Here is a 21,322-nt window from a genome sequence, read left to right as displayed (position 1 = left end):
CATCTCTTGCTCTGAGGCATGTCCCTCCTGCGTCGTCGTCGTGCCGTCCGTCCGCATCCCTCCTCCGTTCTTCTCTCCCACAGCTGTGTACAGCAGTCTCACTCCGGCTCATTAGCATACCACAGCTGGCTTGCTTGTTTGGGAGTGCTTCGCTGTGTAACGTTGCATTACAACTGCTCCGGCGCGCAAGTGCGCGCATGCGCGACTATCCTGCATTGTCTCCACTCCTTCAAGCGCTGTGAATATAAAGGGGCTATCGCGCTGCGGCGGTTCAGTCAAGCGCTCACTCTCGCACTTGACGTGACCTTGCTTGACTACTTCGTGCTTGACTTGATTCTTCCGATGAAGACGTGATGGAAGCGACGGTCCCTTCAGTGAGTGGTGTGACACAACAGTTACGCCCATCGTCCCGCGTATAGGAACACCCGCATGTGATGGAAATGCATCATACGCATTCGCAACACGTATCACTTGGTTTAGAGAATCAACCCAACGGAAGCACCATTTGAACCCCCCGATGCGTCACATCACACCTGGGTTCCCTCGTTGGAAGATGGGCGTAATGGTTTCGACACACTTTTAGGGAGATGCCTTATGGTGGCAAAATAATTGTGGAATTTAGTTTGCATTTAGTCTCATTTGTGTAACAACTTTGATATACGAATAATGAAAAGTGTAATATTTTTGTTCCAGCTGAATGGATTTAATACCGTGAACGAAAATATAGCAGACAACGGTGGTGTGCGGACGGCTTATAAGGCAAGCTGTTTATATTCAAAAATTTCGTAAACAAGCACAATGGGCTAAGTTTCCCCAGTTTGCCCGATTTCAAGTGTGGTTTCTGTTCTGGTTGCTAGAAATTGTGCTGTAATCCTGTTTGACTCGCTTGTTGGAAAGGCGCGGTAGGTATTTACTGTACTTTATGTTTATGGCAAGCGTGATTCTCCTCCTTCCAAAATGGTACTTAATGTGTCGGGACATTTCTGTGCTGCCGTTTTTCGAAAGGATGTTTTTGCATCCGTTTTTCGAAAGCATGTTTTTGCATCTGCTTTTGTACTTGCGTAATAAGACCTCAAGAACGTTGAAACTTCCGCAGCTTTGTTCCGGCAGTCAGTTACGCTACCGTGGGTTTACATCTTCGCAGACGCGACCTTACTTTTTTTGGCTGGCCCCAGCTAAGATAACTATGCTACAGATAGGCCGAAAACTAGGCTTGAGAGTATGCCAAAGAACTGTGGCAGATGTTTGTATTTATAAAATGGAAAGCCTGTGATGAAAGAGAGTTTAGCGCATGGTAGATAAAATGGAAAGAGTTTAGCGCATGGTAAAGATTTCAGGTGTTCAAAAAAATGCGGGTACCTCCATTACGGCATGCCTTATTACCTGTGAAACGTTGGTGTGCTAAATCAATCAATCAATCAATCAATCAATCAATCAATCAATCAATCAATCAATCAATCAATCAATCAATCAATCAATCAATCAATCACTCACTCACTCACTCACTCACTCACTCACTCACTCACTCACTCACTCACTCACTCACTCACTCACTCAATCAATCAATCAATCAATCAATCAATCAATCAATCAATCAATCAATCAATCAATCAATCAAGCAACCAATCAATCAATGAATCAATCAATCAATCAATCAATCAATCAATCAATCAACCAATTAGACAATATTCAGGCCCCCTTGCATCCATCCATCCATCCAGCAATCAATAAATTGACCAACTGAGATAAGTACACAAAAATTAATTCTGCCTGCATTCAATTGTTTGGAAGCATAAAATTCACAGTGCGATTTCAGTTTCATTTATAATTATTGCTGAGAATTTCTAGCCGTTTCCCCTACATCTTGCGGCGCTTTCTCTGGTGTGGCGTGAAGCGTTTATTCGGAACTTTGTGGGCATAGAGAATGAAGTCCTGCCGCCAGGATAAAACACATCTTTTTATCACGTTCTATAGGCTTTTTAAAATGTGTGGAATTAAAAGGATGTAACTTCCTGACGTGGTCTCAGCCAGTAGTATACGGATATTTTTATTGTGTGTCATTACTCATGTTTATTACCCACTCTTTGTTGATGCTTTTTTTTTTCTGCAGCGCCGCGGCGCACGTAACTTACGGCACCAGATGCTAGAGAGGCTTAGAGTACAAAATTGATGTTTATACCACATAAAGTTAGCAAGCAGAGGTGCATTATTCAGACGGAACACAATCTCACGTTTCAGGCTTATGTAAAGTATTTTAAACAAGACTGCCAGCACAGAGACGTTCGCCTTAAAGGATTGGAAGAAGTGTCTGGAAGTAAATTATTTTTTCTCGCCCACGCAATGGTGAGTATTGAGTGCACTAACGGCGTGTTCAAGTCAGTCACTAGAGTACATCTGCAAACTTCCTAAATTTTGAATGCGACAGTACAGGACGCACATTTGCTTTCCAGACATGGTGCACGCTAAGCCGAACTCAGTATCTGCAGAACATAATTCAATATGACCCTCATAGCCCTGCCCGATACAGGTAAAGTATACCTTCACGTAGATTTTCGAAATGTGAGAAACCCCTCCAAAATTAACATGTATTCTGTGCTCATTGGGTAATCTGAAGAAAATCAATCTTGTTAACTTATGTGTCTTTAAACTCCAGTGCAACACCATAATTGCGAATCGAACATAATTTTTGGCATCTTTTTTGGAAATTTGTGGTTTTATAAAAGGCTAATTGCATAGATGTCTGTGCTTATCTGTAAACTCGTAAATTGCGCAATATTCTTGAAATGGTCTCGGCACAATGATTCGGGAGAAGTTTGCACGAAATTCTTCATATCGCAATCCTGAATATCTAAAATAGCCGTACATTCGAGTTTGCTCCTCCCAACGCGCAATTTGAAACCATTAGTTTGTCATGTAGAATGAAAAGTGAAGATTTTTTGCTCCTGTAGACAAATTCGAGCACCGTGTTTCCAATACAATCTTAAACTCGGTTTGCAATCATGTTGATTCATATCCTTGAATTACCTTCTGTAGGTCCCCAAATCTTATTGATGTCTTTCTTTCCTCCTTGCCTCTCTTGCTCCATTGCTTAAATTTTACTGGTTCTGTCTTTGTTCTTGTCATAATTTTTTCACTATTTAGGTAGCACCTAGGTAGCAGTCTGTAAAAATAACATCATTCAAAGGTGCAGGGACCTAAACATGCTGACATAAAAAATGTTAACAGGTGTAGGTAGTGTTGTAGCAAAGCTGTCAGGAGTTTTCTCCACTTTCCTGCCACGTTCACTATCATTTGAGAAAGCGTAGTGCATTTTTTTCCCCACATCTCGGTCTTACGGCGGTAGTCAACATTCATTCTCTTGCTGTTCTACGTACAGCGTCGCATAAAAAGCCACGTGAAAATGTTGACGTCAGTCTTTTTATCCCGTTATTCTTACGTCCTTTAAAACAAGAAAAAGTGAGGTGCAGGGTCTCAACTTTCGAACGGCAAAAACAACGTGACTGGAAAAACGATCCAATCAATCAATCAATCAATCAATCAATCAATCAATCAATCAATCAATCAATCAATCAATCAATCAATCAATCAATCAATCAATCAATCAATCAATCAATCCATCAAAATTCAACCAATATATCAATCAATCACTCAATCAATCAATGAAGAAATAACTCAATCAATCAAAAAAATTACCTCCATCAAATCGTCGCCCGTTCGTTTATTTATCTAACATTACCTCCGTCTGTATATGATGATGATGATGGTGTTTAGATTTTTATGGCGCAAAGCCAACTTAGGGTAAAGACGTCCAAAAGATAGTTGCTCATTTGAGTGATATGATCAATAAAAAAATTTCAGTAAAAGTTCACGTAAAATCAAACAAAATCCGTGAAGATGACTGGTGTAAAGGGCCAGGTTGCAGTATGCATGAGAGAAAATGAGTTTAAAAATTTGACATCTGCGAGAAACTCAAACACGCGCTTGATTGAAAACGTGGTGTTCTCTCCTTAAAAGTATGATGGGTGTAACAGAATGTGTTGGCTCTATGATTGTCAGAAGTGTTTGCGTAGTGTTGTCTCAAGTGACTTGCATTGGATGAGCATGTGAACTAGGGATAGGCCCACTCCCCACCCGCTGCACATGGGTTTTGGCGATCCAGTGAGCTGGTGGGAGTGTGTCTGGCCTATCTGTGGGCTTGCTAAGGTCACTATGGTGTGTCCGTTGTGTGATTCCATTGTGTATCGTCCCAACTGTGGCTTAATACATTTAGTTTGTTGTTGTCCGTCTGTTCACTCCAGTGTGTTTGGCATGTTTTACGCAGGTCTTGTCTGATGAGTTCATGGGGCTGTGTACGGTACTGCTGTTATGTGTAGAGTGTCTCTGAGTGCAAAAGCAACAGCCCTTTTATCAGCCAACTCGTTGCTAGCAATACCAGTGTGGCCTCTAAGCTAGCAGATGGTAACATTCAGATTCAGGCACATGCTGACATCAAAGATTAAAAAGACGAGATTGAAGACACTATTCGGTAGACCTTTGGAATGATAATGTACGCATGGCGCAAACTGAATCTGTGAAAATGATGGAATCACTATGGCCTCAAGAACTGTCTCTAGAGCGATGCAAATACGTGCTAATAATTTTCGGGCTACAATGGCAACACCCCTAGAATAGTGTGTAGAGCCATTTCTATCCTTTCTTAATACCATATCGCTGCTAAAAAAGTTTGACCGTTTACTGTTAAGGGGGGTATCTTGCAGATACATGACACTAGGCTGATTAGCATGCAGTATGTCATTTACGTCGTCATAATTTTCACGAATGCCTTGGCAGTTATATTGGAACGTGTTTTCTCTTCTCATAAAGAAGTGTTCAGTGCTAGTGGAGTGTGGTGTTTATGTACCGTATTTCGGGGCTTGAACTGACGAAGGGGGTGTTTCCGGCCTCTCTGGATCTTTGAAGAAAGGGACCCGTTATTACTCTGCGAAGCAGACACGAAAGGTCCGAGATCCATCTCCTCATCAGATTTAGGGTGAAGGGTGTACCCGGTGGACCGGACCCCCTAGACTAAGCACCCCTGCGGGTGCACTTCGTTTCAGCCGTCACCACCGCTGGTGTTGGGAGTGCCCCTACTGGCACAGGTGGTGTGGCTGGGATGAGAGGAGTGGCTGAGGGTGCTTCGACGTCATATCTCCAAGGTACCCGCCGATGTACTGGGAACCGGGGAAACAGTGACGGGTGGAGTGGTCCCCTCGGTGCATGTTGCCACCACAACCGCTACGGGCTGGCTCTGCGGCGTGGTGACGAGTTGTTGGCCTGCCTGAGGCAACCTAGGTTGGGGGGAGCGGTGGCGGCTGGACAAAGTCCGACTTGCGGTACTGAGTCTCTCCCAAAAGCACACGCCGCTTCGCAGCGCCGCTTCGCTCCGGTAAGCTGCGTCGGCGTACCTACCTGGAGGAAAAAGAGGCGAACCTCTATCGAGCCTCTCGGAAGGTGACGTTCTCTCTGACTCAGGGCAATTATGTTTTTCCTGCTTAAACTTTTCACAGCTCCTGGAAGAGGCAGCATGCGGTCCCTGATAGGTCAAAAATGTGAAGCTTTGTGATTCACACAAGGTGGTTTAGTGGTCTTGTGCTGTACATTTTGCGCATGTCAATTTACCCTTGAAAGAGCTTGTGCCGTGCGCAAACCGCTGACATTTGAAGCAGCGGCATGGGATAGCCACGTAGGGTGGGACCAGACATTTCATGAAGCCTGCATTGACCATCTCAGGAAGTGTTGAGCGGTCAAACGTCAATATTATGTGTTTGGTTGGAATTACTTGGACGTTTCGGCGTAGGATTATTTGCCTGAATGCCGTAAGGCCCTGATCACCAATGCCCTTAACCACATCGGCTACGGTTCACTTATACGATCACAATCATAGATCACGCCCTGGAAGCTCTTAAGGCTGCCATGGGATCTGATATTGATGTCAACTTCAACCATGCGCGTTTGCGCCAGGAGGTTGGAGAAATATTGTTTGTTTTCTACTCAAACAGACCTTCTCCCTTTGTGTATTTTTTAGCCTTGTACGACTTTCCAATAAGGATTTCGAGAAACTCGGACATCAAAAAGACACACTGAGAATTTATGGGCTTTGATTTATCCACGGACTCCGTAATCAAAAAGCGCGAGATTTTATCGGGCTTTCGGAGCGAGTTGAAAGGCCAAGGTGGAAAAGAAACTTCTGTGTGGCCACTTTTTCGTCTCTCTATCCGTCCGTCCGTTTGTCCCATTCATTGATTCCGATCCGATTCATCGATTCATCATCCAAGAGTTAATGAATCGATTATTGAGCTAATTGCTAATTCAATTACCTCAAAAGTTAAGATTCAAATGCTTCTATTGCAAATATAAGGTTGTGTACATTGTTGGATATGCCTAAGGAGCTGCCGAGGGTAAAGACTACAACGATACGAGGGTTTGTAACTGGCCAGTTGGTTCATTGCACGCAGTTGAACAGAGGAGGAACGGGAGTAAGTGCAGAGACGACAAACAGCGCCCCGGTTTCTCGTCTATGCACTTAGTGCCGTCCCTGCGCTGTTCAACTTCATACAGCGATACAGCTTCACAAATCACAGATACCGCGAATAGGCAGAGAATAAAGAAGTCATTTCGACGATGATCAACACAAAATATTTATTCAACTGTCCCTACCGAAGTCATAGATAGGTTACACACATTCAATACAACTGCAACATCTTTGCATGATTCTCATAAACCTCAAGTGCAGACTGGCAGGAAATAAATTTTCTTTCGGGTAATATATATTTTTAAGGCAGTAGTAGTTATGAAGGGACGTAAACACTTCCAGATACAGCCCAAGACAATGGTTCACTACCACCAATGCAGTTTTAGAGAATACTTTTTTTTGCACAAACTCATAATCTAGGCCTGAGGTAGCAAAATAGTCTTTACAATATCTTCAATTACCCAATAATGATGAACTCACATTTCAGGCCATAGAGAGAGTAGTAATCGGTTTTACACAGTTCTGCCTTTATTTTATCTTTACACTATAAATAGTCTAGATTGCCGCTAAAAATGTAAAAATTCCGCAGTTTTTACCGTTTTGTTGGCATTACGCCAAAAACCCACACTCACCATGAACTATCTACAGTGCCTTGGGTGGTTGTCATCTACCATGACGATCATAGGATATTCGGCATCCAAACAAAAATGTATAAAATGTTCTCTCAAGAAGTGCTGCACATTGTACGCGTCTTGTTGACATTATTGTCGAGTAATAGTTTCTAAGCTTGACTTCGTAACGTTCGTACGCTTTTCCAACACTAAGGACCTTTTAAGAGCTCTAGATGTTTCTTACAAAAGCAACTAATATCTGTAGAATCTTCTGATGGTTGTCTGTTCTAAACGGTAAACTGTTATTTTGACAGCCAAATAAGCAGTGACATCGGGTTTTCCAAAGAATTTTTTTGGTATAAATATATACTGGGATTTTGCGGGTAAAAGTAAATTCAAACGCTGCTTTTCGGAATGCAAGACCAAGAACAAAAGAGCATCACAGACAATATATCCTTTTGAAATGCAAAAGTGAAGAGGTCCTAAGCGAATGCCACCTCGTTAAGTAGATGACTTCACTTCAGTGACAGTTTTTTGCAACACCTCTTAATCTTCAAACAAGTGTAGAGTAGCCACAGTGCTTTGTTTAGTACTAGATTTTTGAACTTTCAGCTTTTTACTACAAGCGTAGTTGTTTTTTTGCACAAAATCCACAGGCATTCCCAGGGTTTTGTTACGAATGTAATTCAGTTTGTTGTTTGACAATGCCACATGCTAGAATGACATTGTGATGCAATTTTCAGGTCACGTAGGCAACAATCCTTAGCTTTGAATACATATCCACGGTGGCAGTATTTGGACTGACGATTCCGTCATACCCGCCATAGAAGAACACTGACTGCATAGACAGCAGTAATTGCGGAGGGCTGCACCAAAGGGCCGGGTCTGGGAGGACTGCTGTGACGTTATATGACACCATTTCTTGTCTCAGTCCGCCTTACGGCAGCGGCGCTGGCAGTTCAGCTGACGCCTCAAGCATCGCTGACTCTAGGCTAGCGCAAACAGGCTTTCAGAAATATTAGGCGTTCGGCTCCCCCATCGTCCTATGCAAATTGGAATATTGTACTCGTTTCAATGCTGCAGAAAAGGCTAACCTCGGCCTCTTGTCAGAGTCAGCTATTCATTTTTTTAGGTTGAAAGTTTAGTTATTCTGTTTTCCGAAAGCAGGTCTTTCAAACTTGGGCATTCAAAAAAAAGGTTGGAGAAGTTTATGAAAAGCTGCATTTGTTTTCATTACTTTCTCGTTTCTACGAACCATTTCCTTCGGATGGCACACTTTTTGTTGACGTTTCCCAATAATGGTTTCGATCTAATTCAATGTCCAGCCATCCTTTTACCTGTCTACTTCTGCAACCGAGGCCACACAATAAGAATTTGAATATTTGAGTTAAGTACATTTTCACTCAGACGCCTGGTGATAAGGCATTACACTCTCATGATTCTGTTGCGCGAATGTTGAAAGCTCACTATTAGAACAGCGTGTGGAAAACTGCACGGTTGGTGCTGGAGCGAGAAGTGTTTAGAAGGACATTAATGATATCGTCTGGTGTTTTTAAACAACATCTGATGTGAAGTGCAGCGGGCCGTGACACTGGTAGTTGGTATGGCGCTGCGCGCCTACTTGCTCAGCTCGTCATCTTTTCTTTCACTAAATATAAACGCATGCTACATATGTAGGTAATGTAGTGCTCTTACGCAAAGCTAAGGAAAAAAAATTCCGGGATTCATTAAACCACTATGTGTTCATATCAAGTAGCAATGTTGTCATTTGCAGCTGCGTAGAAATCCTGTGTTGCAAGAAAGAGATGCCCGGGGTGTTCTCACACCTGGATACCAGAATCGGTCGCCATGCGCAGAGACTTTTTTTGGTTAAGTGACATGCCGGTAATGGATCTCACATGAGAACCTTACAACGCTGGGTAGGGCAACACCCAATGGAAACGCCAGGCAGGCGAATATAGGGGTTCGTAACCTGGCAACGCGCCGACGATGGCACTGGTGCTTACGTAACGACTTCATATTTCCAAAATAAACGCAAAGCTGCGCTGACTGTCCTATTATATGCTAAGATTCGTGGCAGAAACGCTGTCAAGAGCAGTGAAAATGAAACTTTCGTTAGCGTTGCTGCACGTACGTGTGTAGTTGCAAACGTGCAAACGTTATAAACACTGAGCGGGTCTTTTCTACGAGCACCGCGACACTCATACTAACTTCTCCCTGGTTCTACCTTGTAAACGCACCCATCTTTTCGGAATCTCCGCTCTTCGACACATCACAAAAACACTGCAAATTTGTATAATCGTATTTTTCTGTAGAAAGCTCATGGCCACTGCTAATGCATCAAGAATTTCATTTAATATATTTGCCCCTAGTACATTTCACGATAAAGTCAGGGAACCACGCACGCACTCGCTAAACGTGATGACGAAGCTATGCAGGTGACCAGTGCTGAAACATAATTAGGTTGTGGTATCATTGCATATTTCCATAGTTGAGCTGGTAGTTGTCGCCGTCATATGTATCGAGGAGTTAGTAGTCTCTTTCACGGTGAGATAAGATGCGAATTCATTCTCCGCACGGCGGACTCCCTCCAGCTCTTCGTAATCGACCCGAGACAGCGGCTGCGGTATATGCAAGTCGTAGTAGTGAGGAATGGCACACTCGTAGCAATGCTATTTATCCCTAATGCCAGCAAGAGAATACGGCGGCCGTGGTGACCCCTTCTATGCAGCGGTTTGTCCTCCTTGATTATTAGCCATGGAATTTAGTTTTTACGTGTGCCGTAGCGCTTCAGGAGAGCGCTGGACTCGCTGGTATGCAAGAGGCACGTGCGCATGACACGCTCGTCATTTTTTCGCTCCTCTAGCATTTTGCCAGTGTTTGTTTACAAAAGCAACTCAGCGTGCGCCGGAAGTTCAGCGGTCGCCGCGAGGAAAGTAGCAAGGGGGCGCTTGGCATTTTTTTGTATTATTTCTTGCAACGGCAAACACACAGATTGCACAACAGCTCCAATGTTAAAAAATATCCTGCCCAACTCTCCATGCCTGGTCTCCTGGTTTGAACATTCACATTATACCTGTTTATTCACGCTCTTGAGTTCAGTCTCAGTGGGTGTGAGACTTCGAAGCTATTTGGAAGTACCTTACGCATGCAAAAGAACGGTTGTTTTCGCAGCGTGCTGTCCTGCACACCGCCGGATTTGCACTGTTTATTAACAAATGCACATTGCTTGACCAGTTGTGGATTGATAGCAATATTACTAAAAATGTGCTTCATGTGGTCAACATAAAATTCAAATTCACTAAAAATACACCGCATAAATTATGTGGCGAGGAGACTTGCTTGTATCCGGAAAAAAGTTTTTTATTGAAGAAACACAAGAAAATTTCAAGTGCCCAAGAATACCTGCTACTACTATCATAAACAGATGACAGAAATTTTCCCTATATTTTGGCATGGCCATTTTTTAACACAACATGCGGACATCACCTTGTGTTAATAAAAGCTTCAGATAATTCAAAGCCATGTATAGAAATTGTGTATCAGACACAAAACAACCCTAAGTTTAGGTAGCATAAGAGTTGCCCTCGTGCATAGCCAACAAGACGCAACGCCAGCAACGACTCAAGCCATCGTAGCAAATCTCTACCTACATTACCAGAAGACAAAATATATTTTCCGGACCGTTCGCGCTATTTCAGAATGATGAGTCGTCTCTTCCGTGTTTGCGGACTGCAGGAAACGAAACGCTAACTTCCAGAATTCAAGGGTGAATCATTTAACGTTACCTCTACCCCTAATTTTAGTTGTTTTTCCACTTTTTACAACGTTACACGTCCCCTGGGTATGTATGCGACGACAAAACACAGCTGCTTCTTCTCAAGACCTAATGAAATGAACACAGATTACGATATGTCTTTGGCAGTAATAAAGTGACCATGAAAACTATTTTGGAGTACTTTCTAATGTCAGCACACGACCATTCTTCGGAACTTGAACATGCATCTTAGAGCATTGCGCACCATAGTAACTTTGAAATACTTTGATGATTGTGGTATTATTGTTATTAGCAAAATATTATGTGCAATTCTAGAGTAGTATGCTTTAAGCCTTTCTTATGTGATCAGGTGCATGTAGCATTTGTTACACAGCAAACATACATTTACGTGTGCTGTTTCTGGCTTCTTTGCTGCTCCAAAATAATGAAACATGTATTACCGCGATCTATGTATGGCTTTGTTTAATTAATTTTTTGTTTTTACTGCTTGGCCACGCCTGCGTCTGTTGCCTGTGTCACAAACGATGCGCGACTTCCATTCTTTATTTTAATGCCGCACGGGCTATCTTATTTATTTAACCACACTGTTTCACCCTAACGTCACTAGTCCAGAATATACTTCTTCGATATACAATGTTCTGGATGAAAATCGACGGTTTTCGAAGCACTCGCGCCGAAAGATAAACGCCGGCAGAGCAGACGCCATGGCATTCCAATCACCGGCGCTCGCTTGCGCACGTCACTGTGCTGACTACTGCTTAGCCGCATGTGTATTCTTTGAGTTGTTAGGTGAGCAGAAGTTCGCTCCAATAAACTCGTTTTCTTTAAAGACTACTGCGTCGTTTTTGGCGTCGCGACTTCAGGTAGAGGTGCTTCGTACATGAACCCTAAACCCTCGCTAAGCCGTCCAGCAAGCCCAAGTCGTGTCAGCCGCCGACACCAAGGTCTTCAGCCAGAGTATGGACTGCTTCGGGATAAAGTGAAGAACGAAGACGTCGTGAAAACAACCATGATCAACGCAGGCACCATGACCAGCGCTTCCAATCCTGCCCTCTTTCTTCAGAAACCTAGAAAGCCCCATTATTCCATACGTCGCCTGCGGAGGTCCCCGAATACTGGTTGGAGCAGGTCAAACGGGCCAGGCAGTTTAACCGATGGAACGATGCGGAGACACTGAGGCAAGTGTTTTAGATGCAAAAGCATCTGATGGTATCGGCATTTTCCGAGTCGGCGTCCGTACTCATACTGCGCATGCGCGACTCTCCTTCTTACACCCACAGCTGCGCGATAATACATTATAAAAATTAAATTGTTAGCGGCGTCCGGTTTTGATCCCACGGCTCTCTGGCCGCAACGAGACATACGCGGTGCTCTTCCCACTACGCTACAAATTCGGGACAGGAGCAAGTGCTACGACCGCGCCTTATGTCCGTGACTCATTCAAACTACGTCAAGAAGCTACTGATACAACGAAGGAACGCGAAGCTGATCGTCAACGAAAACGACGAACTGAAACCTTTAGAGGAGGATGTTGAATTTCCCTTGGGGAAGCTGTGGCGGGAAGCGCCACGCTCCTTGCAGCTCCACCACTCCCGTCCGCAGCGCCTCTGATTCTGATTGTGGCAGGATGCCCGTAGGGATTGGCCAACCAAATAATGCATCACGAGATACGTTCGCGTTCATCCACCGTCGTCATCTGCCCGTAGGGGAACCGCCGAAGAAGAAGAAGGAGAAGACAAAGCTGCGAAGAGGAGGCCGTGTACATTGCTGTCAGCCGGTGCACCAATGTCAACAACCTTTACCTCACCAACACTCACTGAGACTACCGATTTTACCACAGAGACAACATCACCAAGAAGATAATGGATGAGTTTCGGCGACTTGAGAACCACCGCCTAAACACCTATAACACAACAGTGCTAACGTGCCTTTGCCACCGGTGTGGACCCGGAGGTATAATTCCCTCTGGTGCTAGTAAAAACCAGATCACTCAACATAACGGCAACACAATGAAACCACACGGAACCGCCATGATGCTTCGCATCCCCATCGGGGTTCCCCACGTGAAGATGGTGTAATTTTTCTACCTTGAAGACTCAGCATGGATCTAATTCGAAAACCATGAGAGCTCCCTAGACTCTTTGAACGATTTCAGAAGACAATTTTTAAGGACGTTCACCACGGTTGTTCGGTAAGAGCGGGCCGAAGTATTGCTGCAGACGGGGACACAACAACCTAACGAAAGCATTCTGTTCGTCGAGGAGATGAAGTGGCTTTTTAGGTGTGCTCAACCTTGAATGACGGAAGAAAAGAATTTACGCTTCTTGATGCTTGGTGTGAAGGAGGAACTGTTTGCTGGACTTGTGCGAAATCCCCCCAAAACCGTCGCTGAATTTGTGACCAAAGCCAGCACAATTGAGAAGGCCCTCGAAGTGTGTGCTAAGCAGTATAATCGCAACTTTGCCAGCACGGCCAATGAGAACTATTTCGACAGCTCACGGATTCTGGCCGACAGCCTACACGAGAGTACCCACGCAATAGTGAGAGGACCTTCGGAAACTTCTACCAACGCCGCCGCAACTGCAAGTCGCTGCCCTTACGGACGTGATTAGGGAAGAAGTGCAGCTAGCGCTGGGAACTTCAGCGACGCCAGAAGAACCCTACGAGCTGCAAGCTATGGTCTCAGCGCCTGCTGTCCGTCGACCTCGCCTACGTGCCTCCTATCGTCCCGAGGCTCCTTACCGTCGTCCGCTGTTTCACCAGGGAGTGTCAACATCTATACAAGGGCGCTGTAATTGCTTTCCTCGATGAAATCGAGGCAACCAATGATATGATCGCGGTCACCCACTTTGAGCGGCCATCTGTAGTTGCTCTCAAGCATCTTCATCCCCTCTATGTAAACCCGGCGCTACCGCAAGAAAAGGGGAACAAATGATTGGCTTTGCTGCGTCGCTACTGCGACTCTTTTGCGTGGAACTCAAAATTACGTCAGACACCCACAGCGAAGCACCTAAATAACCGAAGATCGAGCCCGACCTAAACAACAGCCCCTGAACCCCATGCCTTCACACGAGCGGAAACCCATCCGGACCCAAGTCGAAGGCATGCTAAGCGACGACATTATACAGCCATCGAAACACCCCTGGGCTGCGTCGGTCATGGTCGTGAAGAAAAAGACTGCTCGTTAGGTTCCGCTTGACTAGAAGCGACTAAACAAAACAACAAAAGAGGACGTGTACAACTTGCCATGAATGAAGAAGGCCCTCGACTACCTTTGCCACGCGAAGTGCTCCTTATCGATGGATCTGAAAACAGGCTACTGGCAAAACAAAGTGGACGAGAGAGACCAGGATAACACTGCATTCATAATCCCTGATGGCTTAAATCAGTTCAAGGTGATGCCGTGTGGTCTGTTTACGGCATCATCGTTTCAAAGAGTCATGGATACTGTGCTAGCTGGTCTAAAGGGTCGCACCTACCTCTTATACGTCGGCGCCGTTGTTGTATTCGCCCGCTCTTTTGACGAACACCTTGGAAGGTAGAAGTCCATACTCGAGGCTAACCCTACGTCGGGGTTTACGCGGAAGCCCGAGAAATGCCGTTTACGCACGAGGAACTCACGCTTCCCCCACGTTATGAGCACCGCAGCCGTGCTGCCTGACGCAGCGATACCTTAAGCCATAGCGAACTTTCCAAGACCGAAAGACAAGGAGGGTGTGCCTCCATTTCTCGGACCAGCCTTGTACTACCGGCTTTTTGTCACGAAATTTGCACGCATTGCAGAGCCACTCACGCACTTGACGTGATGTAGCAACACTTTCATCTGGAAAACGCCCAAGATGGAGTATTCTGAGAGCAGCAACAACTCATGAAAATCTATCCAGTGCTCGCTCAGTTAGGTTAAAACTCCGAAATGGAAATGCACACCGACGGAGGTGATAGAGCTTGGGTGTTGTCGTCGTCCAAAAGCAAAGCGGTAGCGAAAAAGTAATCGCGTTTGCCTGCCGTTGTCTGAGAAAAAAAAACTCAGCCTAAAAAACACTCGCTGCAATCCACGCTCTGAAGGTAGTTGGAAAGAAATGCTGCAAACGACATTCACAACAATCGCCCATGCGATGTCACTTGAATTCACACCCCTGGCTATAGGAAAAGGGAAATCAGACTGCTTGAAAGCCGTTACCTAGAATCGCAGCAGCAGAGTCGGCCATGGCCGGGCTAGATCGGCGGACGCTTCTGGTGTAGCCCGGCCCTGAGTCGGGAGTAAGCAAACGTAGAGGACTTTCTTTTGAAGGGTGAGACAGCGGAACCTAGCCATCGTGATGTGCTAGCTTGGGGCTACACCCCCGCGCGACACAAGCGCAAACACTGAAACGATTCGGAATGTGAGTTTAGTAATTCCTACCTATACCAATTTACCCTAGTTAGTTAGGTAAGTGTTAGAATTGCGAGGAAGGCGATAGAACTTTCATAAAACCTAATTATCGGAACCTGTTGCTACCTTCGCCTTTTTTAATAACTCTTCAACACAACCAAATTAGTTATCGCCAGTTTAGAAAAGGGAGACCCATTAGCGGCAAGCAATGCCAAAATGCTAGCATTTCTCTAGCTGCGAGATGTATGTATAGAGTTTGTACATTTGGTTTTTCCGTCCTGCAAACCAATTCTTAATGTATATTTGCCGTAACGACCACATAATTCTGTCGGCTGCAAGTTACATCTGGAGTAGCTGTTGAACAAGTCAATTGTTACGTGCAATTGCACCGCACAATGAACGCGAAGCTGCACCAAAACAGGCTAAAAACAGCCGCCGCTGAAGCAGACGAAAAAATACAAGCGCGGCGCCGATGCCGCAGCCGTCAAGCACGCAGTCGCGTGCGGGGACGCTGGGTAAATTCGTGGAGCCATCTCTACTGGGCTCCATGAGTGAAACCCTCCGCACCCCCTGTTTTTGCAACCCCCCTCCCCCCCCCCCGACGCGTAATAGGTTGCTGAAAGAACCGTTCGCTGGTAGAGCTAGATAGCTTTGCTTTAAAACGAGTGTCTGAGTTATACATAGTCTATTTAAAAATTTTCCGCATTCGTGTATTGTACACCGTTCAAGGTTGTAACACACGACCATGCGCAGTGTTTGTTTGCCCATTTGAAGGACCACTCTGGCCGTCTTAGGCGGGGTGCTTGCGGCTGCAAGATTATAACGTTACATCATCTATAAAACCGTCAGGAAACATGCCGACGCCTACTGCCTGTCTCGTGTCCACGTCAACCCACCGCCAGCAGACTCCCGCGAAGACAGCGCGTTCTTCGTGAGTGGTGACGGAGTGCAAAATTGTCGCGCAGCAGCGTACCGACCCATAGTTACGCGTCATGATCGACTACCTCTTAGAACTTAGAGTCGCCTTGCCTACTATCTTCAAATGCAACTTACCACCATTAGGCCTCAAACACTGCGTACTCGTGAAGAAAACGTTAAACCCCTGTACGAGAATGAATTACCTTGTTGTCATTACCCCGTCCGTCATGACGAAACTGTGAAAGCGTGCCATGACGGCCTGTCATTCCTACATCTCGGTAGAGCACGCGTCATTAGAGGCATGAAGGTGAAGTAGAACTGTCACCGCCTTACACACAGTTTATCCCACTACGTCCGGAGCTGCCATGACTTCCAGCGACCGAAAACACTGCCGGCGAGATCTGCCTGAGTTCTGGAGCCGATCCCCGTTCCATCGAATCCCTTTCTAAAGATTAGAAAAGACCGTCCGGGCTCATTCCCCACGTCACGCTCCGATGACAATTTAATTGTCGAAGCGACAGATTACTTGGCGCACTGCGCAGAGACCACCGTTCTTCCGAGGGAGATTAGACAAGAAGTGGCAGTGTTCTTTGGACACCTGTTTTTGCTGCAATATGGAGCCCCTGAAGTCCTTAAAGATGAGCCTATTGAAGGAACCTCAATCTACAATAACAGGGATCACCGAAGAAAATGTTCACCACTCCCAAAAAAATGGTCTAATGGAAAGTATGAACAAGATGACCGCGCTTATGCTGCTTATGTACGTCGACGTCGAAAACAAGACTAGGCACAAAGTCCTTCTGGATATCACGTTTCCATACAACACGGCTACCCAGGAAACAGCGCAGAGAACACCTTTTGAGCTTGTCTACGAATCATGGCGGACTAGGAAGCTTGACGACATACGCCAGCTCGTAGCAGAAGGCGACCAAGGATACCTTCAGTGTGCGGAGGACGCCCACCAGCTCTCTCGAGTTCGTACAACGGGCCACCAGCTCGTGGATGCTGAACACTACAGCATGCGATGCCAGGACGCTAAGTACCAAACAGTGAGTGGGTTTGTACTCCCATCCGACGAAGCCGATTTATTGAGAAGATTCTTCGATTGTATTTCAGACCCTATCGGATTCTTCGCGTTGGCCAACTACAAGAAAACCCCCCGATGGTTATTCTAGAACATCCCGGCGATGCACGCGGCCCGAAGTCATCCATGTGGTTCGCCTAAAACCTTACTACGCCAGATGAGGGATTTTTTCGGACGGTCGTTTTTGTTTAGCATCGGGTCGCTGCACTCTTAGCGGGGGGGGGGGGGGTGGTAGTGGTGCGCGACATGCATTTGGATTGTTTATGTTTCGCTTTTACCGTCCGGCTGCACCGGCTGTGCTATTTGTTTTTTTTTATGGTGCGCAGTACATCTCAGTTGATTTGAACATGTTTCGCCCTAGTATCACCAGCTTAGGATAGTCTGCTTTGCTCTACAATGTTCTCGTTGTAGTTCGACGGTTCCAGAAACACCCGTGCCGAAAGATAGATGGCCGCAGAACCGACGCCGCGGCATGCGATTCGCCGAAGCTTGCCTTCACACGTCCCTTTGTTGACTGCTGCTTCGCCACGTCTGTATTCTTTGAAATTATAGCGAAGTTATCATTCGCTTCAATAAACCTGTTTTTCCTTCAAGAAAACTGCGTCGTCTTTTTTTCGTGACAATATGCCACCGAACAACAACGCCCTTTTATATATTGGGAAGTTCAGGCGTAATTTCGTGTTGACAATATCACGTGTTTCGTGCAGCCTGTTTTCCGTGCAGTCGGCGTAGGCGCTACCGCCCGGAACAAGAGATGAACAGATACCTCTCTCAAACATCAAGGCATCAAACCTCTTGAAAACATCTGTAATGAAGGCCGAATAAAATTGCCGAGGAAATTGCGGTGTACCAAAATCCCACTGTTTACAGGGCGGAAGGGGCCGAAATTGGAACTTGCAAGTTAGGTTTTATTTTAAAAAACCTGCGACCTGGGCTACTCAACTTTGTGTGTCCTTATACGATACCCCACTGCACAAGTACAATTACCAAAAAGCTTCCCTCAAATCGCTTGAATTGTTGGGGCTCTATTATCATCTTAAACATCGGTAAGCTAAAAACTCTTCGAGGCATTTTGAAAGAACCTCTAAATGGATGTATACTACCGTTGTTCCTGAAATAGCATGCGACAAATGGCCCGGAGCGAAATATAGGAGGCGGGAAGCCTATATTTAAAGCATCATATGTCAGCAGGCACTTGTTGGACGACGTGTTGGTTTCTAATACAGGTCAATGCTATACCACCATTGCGAATATACTTCGAAGAGGTTCAAGTAGGCCTACGAATTATTCGAACAACGAAATGAAGTCGAAAGGGCACGTGAAGAACAATGAAATGAGTGTATGTTTAATGTTGGACGAACACTGACCTTTCGTTGCATAGTCACAAAAAAACTCCATAATAGCAAAGCGGTGTTGGCTTGCTGGGGCAAGCGGCCGGTGCCGTTCTAAGGCTACATTAACCAAGAACGATTGGTATATCTCTGTGCCCTTCGATTGGTAGGCTAGACCACCAGATGAAAATAAACTTAGCGACAGCTTTATATAAAAAAATTATTTCCCACAGGCGAAATTTGATAGTGGTGGCCATATTTATCTACACTGTCCACCAAAATATATGTAAACATAGGTGATTCAATGATGCATACATGCGTAGTACTTGCTTTGTTTTCGTTAGAAAGTCAGGGCTGCTTGATTTGGCCTCTTGGAGGAATAAATTCTAATTGAAAACAACATTATGACGCCAAATGCACAAATCGCGCTGTGGTGGCGTTTCAAGAAGCCCAACTACGATCAAAAGCTCCAGTATACGGCGTAAGCAGAAGAACACCAAAAATTTAAGTTGATACACCTCTACTATCTCCGTCTAGTCTATGCATGGTGGGAGCAGCGACACAGGAGCGGAAGTGGGCAAAATGGAGCGGAAAAAGGAAGAACAGCATTTACTTTGCAGTGCCAGCCCAAGACTATTGCATTTCTATGATATTTCTAGTGAAGTAAGCAGCTACACGCACTAATTTGTTCGTTGTTTTTTTGGGGGGAATAAACTTCTAAATTACAAAGGTCTTTCTGTATTTATTTATTATCATATGATGAGGAGAAAAGACACAGTAGAGAGGACTGTTACAGAAAAAAGGCATAAGAAAATGAAGTAGCTTGACTACAACAATGTTGTGTGCTAAATAGGAAAGACAAAACAATTAGGTATTATCCAAACATTGTTGCTACATAAACAGAGATGAACCTCAGATAATGCGTCTCCTAAAAACCTCGCGAAGACAGTATTGGCGCTGTTTTGTTAGACAACAAAGTAGCTTTTTTATGTTTTTGCGGTTTTGTGTCACTTTTTTGAACTGCCTGATAGTGTTATTTTAATACATCTACAATAAATATCATATTAGGCGAAAAGTTTTGGTTCGTTGTAACCATAATCTGGTCAAGATGCCAGGAGCTCGAACAAGTGCAGAAACTAAAGGCACATGCGCAATTCGAAGAGAACCTACTCGTCTCTGCACCATACTCCTGAAAACTGCAGCCTGTCTTCACGTTGTCAGCCAGAAGAAGAGTTGCTGTCCTTGTTCATTTCGTGGCACACATATACTTCCTAGGAATAGCCAGGAATTAGGAGGCTCAAGGGACGACGTTCTATGTTTCAAATTTTATAAAATAAAATTTTTAAACAGTGATTGCCCGATGACACCTCAAAGTAGCAGGATAGGAGAAGAACAGGCCGACACCAGTCTCTGCGGTCGTGATTAGTACGACGGGATTGGCGCGTACTAAGTCACAGTAACGCAAAGAAGTAGGCGCATGCCAGGGTAGCAGAAAAAAAACGGATTGAATCAATTCGCGGCAATTAAAAACAAACAAAAGTAAAGAGAAATGTAAATACGGCGCAGCAGCAAGCAATACGCGCCGCCAGCATTTCACCCACGAAGCACGTGAAGTGATTTAGTTGCCCCGAAAAAATTCAATTGCAGAAGGCTAATTATTGTAATATTGTGACACGTAGAACAATTCTATACTTTGCCAGAACCACACATTTTGTTAGAACGGGCCTGTAGTTTTTTAGACTTCACGTTCCCAAGACACTCATCAAATTGCTGTATTTCTGAAATGTCTTGTGTATGTAAGTTTTATGTGGCGATCTTTTGTGCTGCAAAAATGAATTTTCGAACTGTTGTCTGGTTCCTGTGCGTAATGACTTGCTTCAAGAAATCATGGCGTAAAATACACGCCAAATAATGTGCCCAAACCCATAACGACTTCTCTGGCATAAAAAAACCATTTGTTGTGCAATTCAGACCGAAATCTCAGAGATAATACGCGGGGCTGTATATGCACGGCTGAAAGCATTAAAATCCTGTATATTTTACTTGAAGTAGCCTATATATGGCTGTAACAGGTAACTAGGGCTTACAAGCGAAAAATTGACTGCTTCAACTGCTAGGATTGATGCACCTATTACACAATAACTTGAAATCAGGATCAATCTACGTAGCTTCAGTTAAAAAATATAATTTTTAATTTAGAGAAGCAATCAAGTACAAAGACAATACAACCCTCTCTCGGGCTAGCGTTGCAATGTCGTAGAATGACAATAGTTTATATTCACAGTTTTAAGGTATTGTATTTCTTTTTCTTTTGTTTAGGGTGAATGTACCACTTAAAAATATGAAAGCCTTTTCTTCGGTATTCAACTGTCGTCCTGGATCACCAATGAATCCAAATGAAAATGAAACTTGCAAGTTGTGGTGATCAACACTACAATCTGCTGCAGATTTCATGCGATTTTATGGGGATATTCTCTGCCGTTGTAAGACAAAACTCTTTTGGAGAAATAAAATTTTATACGCCCGGGACGCAACTCTGTCGATTCTACTGTTTATACTTTCTACTTTTACAGACAAAAAGCCACATAGATCATGCAGAAGGCCATTTTATTGTATTTCTTTATTTTCAAGTTTCAAGTTTCAAGTTTATTTTGAGACATGTAAATACAAGGCTGTCAAGGAGGGACGAAACACCTCCGGTTAGCGGCTTGACAGCG

The 21,322-nt window shown here is 44.6% G+C and overlaps 1 long non-coding RNA gene across 1 annotated transcript; it reads left to right on the top strand.

Moving 5' to 3' along the window:
- The first annotated feature begins 2,239 nt into the window (after positions 1-2,239).
- LOC144141934 (uncharacterized) lies at positions 2,240-21,080 on the top strand. Its single transcript, XR_013316760.1, has 3 exons — positions 2,240-2,343; positions 2,451-2,527; positions 20,925-21,080. It is a non-coding gene; the product is annotated as an uncharacterized LOC144141934 (long non-coding RNA).
- The last annotated feature ends 242 nt before the right edge of the window (positions 21,081-21,322 follow it).

This window comes from Haemaphysalis longicornis, unplaced genomic scaffold, assembly GCF_048455015.1.
Source record: "Haemaphysalis longicornis isolate Haplotype H1 unplaced genomic scaffold, Haemaphysalis longicornis Haplotype H1 scaffold_6, whole genome shotgun sequence".
In the NCBI taxonomy this organism is placed as follows: domain Eukaryota; kingdom Metazoa; phylum Arthropoda; class Arachnida; order Ixodida; family Ixodidae; genus Haemaphysalis; species Haemaphysalis longicornis.
Note: the sequence above shows the minus strand (reverse complement) of the source record. Positions and strands in the feature narration are given on the sequence as shown.